This window comes from Euphorbia lathyris, chromosome 3, assembly GCF_963576675.1.
Source record: "Euphorbia lathyris chromosome 3, ddEupLath1.1, whole genome shotgun sequence".
NCBI lineage: Eukaryota > Viridiplantae > Streptophyta > Magnoliopsida > Malpighiales > Euphorbiaceae > Euphorbia > Euphorbia lathyris.
In genome coordinates this window covers 54,055,903-54,060,386 of record NC_088912.1, presented here as the reverse complement: position 1 = coordinate 54,060,386, position 4,484 = coordinate 54,055,903, and positions in this window count along the sequence as shown.

The window sequence follows — 4,484 nt, the reverse complement described above, 5'->3', positions numbered from 1 at the left end:
TTCTTCTTTCATTTCTTTTTTTTACCATATTGGTGGCATTCCCCACTTGCTTTTATTGACTTGGGTTCTTTAGAATTGGGAAACTTCCTTTTTTCTCTCGTGAGATCCCTCAATACCAGGTGTTGACATCACTTTCTTAAGATTTGGGCTCAACTGACTTGAGCATATTCAAGAGCTCTTCTATAGAGGTCTTTGAGTTTATTCATGATGAGCTTATGAATAAATCTGCAGAACTAAGTCGACACGTAATTCAAATCTAATACTAGAAAGCTTTGGTGATGTAGTCAATCGTCTTGACACAAAGTGCCATAGCTGCAAGTGTGATACATCCTGTACGTTCGTCATCTAATTGGTGCTTCCAGTAAACATCAATCTTTTGACAGGAGCATCATCTACTAGGGCATTGGGCATTGGCATGCCCAATCTTTTCGAACTTCAAAACAATTTTGAGTTTGCCAAAGTAGTCGGTGAATTTTGAACTATTCAATTTGTTATTAGTTAAAATATTATATAGATCCATTTTAGATATGATGATTCAGAGTATTTTATTTACTTTAACTTGAGAGTGAGATAGAGTGACGTATGTTTATTCATTTGCTTTAAAGTATATCAATTTAAAATTATAGGTCTTTTAATTCATTTTAAATTGCTCCCACTATTTTGCCAAATTAATAGCCCTCCATATTAATTCGAAGAATTTCACAAATCCTTTAGTGAGCTAGGATCCTAACTCCTGAAATTTCACCTTGAGTTTTCTCAACAAGCTAGTCTCATTTGTTAGGTAGATTCATACAATCAATCACATCAACAATGCGATTTCTAGGTTATTGGGTTACTAAGCACATTAGTAACTAATATGTTATTCATATTAATCCCAACCATATTGCCCATTAGTTTATGACAACATGAGTTTACCCATCCAATTATCATAATCTAATTTAAGTATTACCCCATATTCATGAAAAAGTGATTTTCGATAATTCAGGTGTTACAATAAGACCCCGAGCTTGAGTTTACTCAACAACCCAAAGGCCCCCAGTACTGCCGGCCGAATTATAATATTAGGGAGGGGCAACCGATTTTAATAACTTGCTTATTTACTTAAATTTTAATTATCGAGGGATTTTATTTTAAGTCTCATAATCTAACCTAGTCTTGATTTGCTTTAGCATACATCAGAAAAATACAATTTACGTTGGTAGTTATGGACATATCATCTAAATTATTCCGTTGAGCCAGAAACGGAATAAAGGTGACCCTAGGGTAAATACTAACTATTACATATTTATCCTCCAAGTCCTCCGTCTTTTCTTTGGCGCCTTGAAATTACATCAACATCAATTTCTATACTACTAAAGAATACTTCAACTAATTTGAAGGGACTTAGATGAGAAGAGAAATTACAATAGAGAGTAGATAAGTCAGGACACGCATGTCCTATTTTCCAAAAATACCAAAAGACTAAATAACTATTATAGAGAGTCCAAATATGTCCATAACTCCAAACATGCAAAGACTCAATTAAATAAATTTATTTGGTTGATTACATAAACCATTTATGTAATATTTAAGTTAATCAAATTAATCCTTTAGATTAATTACATTTTCAATTTAGTCCTTTAATTAACTTTACTATCTAATTAACCTTTAATTAATTTTGTATCATCTATATTTTATCTTAATTAAAGTATATCAAATATAAACTTAATTAGACAATTCAAAATATAACTATACAAAATATAAATTATTTGTGTTCAATTATTTTACCGAGATTATTTAACGTGTTTAATTCAATCGTATCACATACAAATAATTAAACTTTGTAAAATCAATTCCAGAACACAAAACTTTTAAGACGGGAGATTATACATCATTGTGTTTAATCATTTTACTAAAACCGTTTAAAGTGATTAACTAATATATCAAGTATATTTACGGTTTGCAAAATCAAATTAAAACACATACCATTACCATATCCTTTTATTAATTATAACGATTAATAAATTTATATGGGCTGATTCGTGGTTTCTAAATTTTAATTTTGTATCAATGAAATAGATAATCTAATTAACCGTATTAAAACATCTTAATTAGACAACTGAATTCAATCTATACAATTTAAAATAGACAACGATTAAATCATGTGGATCAATTAATTCTATATATATCAATTTTAGTTTTCTAAAAAACCAAAATATTCAGGAAAAAGTAAAACCGAAAATCAGCGTGGCGGGGACGAAAACCGGATTCGTCCCCGTTACGGATCTCATCCGCAATGTTAGGCGATGGTGCTGCAAATTGGCAGCAATACCGCCTAATATTTTATTAAAGAGTTGAAAACTCTTTTAACTCTTTCTAAATAATAGAAAGAGTTGTGTCCAACTCTTTGAAGAGTTGGACGGCAGACACAGTAGCTTTTGCTACTGTGTCCAACTCTTTCATTATTTTATTTTATTATTTTTTTAAATTAAAACTTTTAATTAAATAAAACTTTATTTAAATTAAAACTCTGTTTTAAATCAAAACTCTTTTAATTAAAATCTTAAATTTTAATTTCGAATATATATATATAACTCAGTTTATATTTATTTAACCCTTTTCAAATATATATCTAATTAATCGATTCTAACTGTTTCATTTAAATCGTTAACAAAATCAAATTTTTCAAAGGTTAATCGAATTAACTCTTTTAACGATTCAAACGGTTAAATCCTTAATCCACAAAACACGTATATATTAATCTCATCTTAACCATTTATCTTTAGATTAATTAACCAAATCGAATTGATTAATTAACCGAACAATAAATCTATTCAATCTGATTGAAAACCCTTTTATTTTCATATATGAAATAACAGATTTAACGCATGCTCTGATACCATTGAAGGAAAATAGGCAAACGTTTGGCAGCGGAAATATAAAATTTTTACCTATTTCCTTTTCCCAAGATCCGTTAATCGTTATTTCATATAAGGAGGGATTGAACATAAATACCTTTATGACGATCAATCTACTGTTGCAAACGAAGTGCCCACAACTTCAAAAGAGATGAAACTGTCTACCAATCTGTTCCTACCCGATCAGACCTTCTAGACCTCCGAACGACAATCCCAACGGTGGAAACGTGGAAGAATATGTCTAGACTCTCCTGTCCAAAAATCATGACCATCCGACGGTTCAATCTCCAGGAATCCGCGAAATCGTGAACTGGCCTGATGTAGGAGGAGCAAAACGAATTTCTCCTTTTGTATGTCTTTTCTACATTCATGAACATAACAAAAGAAACAACACAGAAAAGATAACTAATCAGTAATCAACCTTAATAATAGCAATCGCAATGATTGCCTCTAACAGAAATCGATACGAGATCAAAGAGAGAGTAAGAAATAATGTAGATTAGCCGAGACGAAGACGGAACGGTTGCTCCTCCTTTTCATTGTGTTAGGCGAAATATGTAGGCTAGGGAGTCTATTTATAGACTTCTCAAAACCCTAATCCTAGTTGTGTTAGGTAATTAATTAATTAGTATCTTATTCGGAATATGATTACTTTAGATAATTAAATAAACACTTTATTATTATCTAAATAATTACTAATTATATCTAGATAATATTATTAATCAAATTAATAATTTAATTATTGTTAGGGATAATTAATTAAAGTTTCAATCACATAAAAACTTCTAATTAATATTATCAGATAATACTTTAATTTAATTTATAATCATAATCTAATTACAATTATTAAATCAAATTAATTATCCCTAATATTATTACAAATTTCTGCCCACTATGTTAGTGTCTCACTAATTACATTTTCGTCCTCTGGCTCCAAGTCCCATATGCGACCCATTAGGTTCTTTATTGCCACTAGCCGTATATATCTTTTGAGATTAATTCATCACGATTAATTCAACATATATATAACGGAATACCGTCACGAGCTGTTACTAGCAGAACCTATGATATTCCCCCAGAGCAATTAAGAAGTCAGGTTGATAACTGACGTTAACCTTTCCGTATTAGGTACAATATAATACGATCCTTCATCAACTATATCCTGTCGGTCAATTCCTTATAACCATGGAACGTGTCAAGGTTACATATAATGAAAAGTCCGGTTTTACTTGTACTGGTTGAATTCACTCTGAAAGATAAGTTAAGTGAAATGTTCATTTCTACTCTTAACTCTATCACCTTGCAAGGATTTCAGTCAATTCACCACAAGCGGCCATTTGGATATATCTCCCACTTATCGGGAGTGACAAATGCTCAATCTGACATTAACTATTCTGCAATTACTTTGTGTGATACCCAACCCTGCTCTCACACACCCCAGGCTCTCACCTGTTGGATCGTGCTCGCACAGAATCAAAGTATCAGACTCCATAATCCAGAATCACTAATGAACGAATGTTTGAGTCTAAGGAATAGTTATACCTACTAATACCAATGAGATGAACAGTTGACACATTAGATAAATCA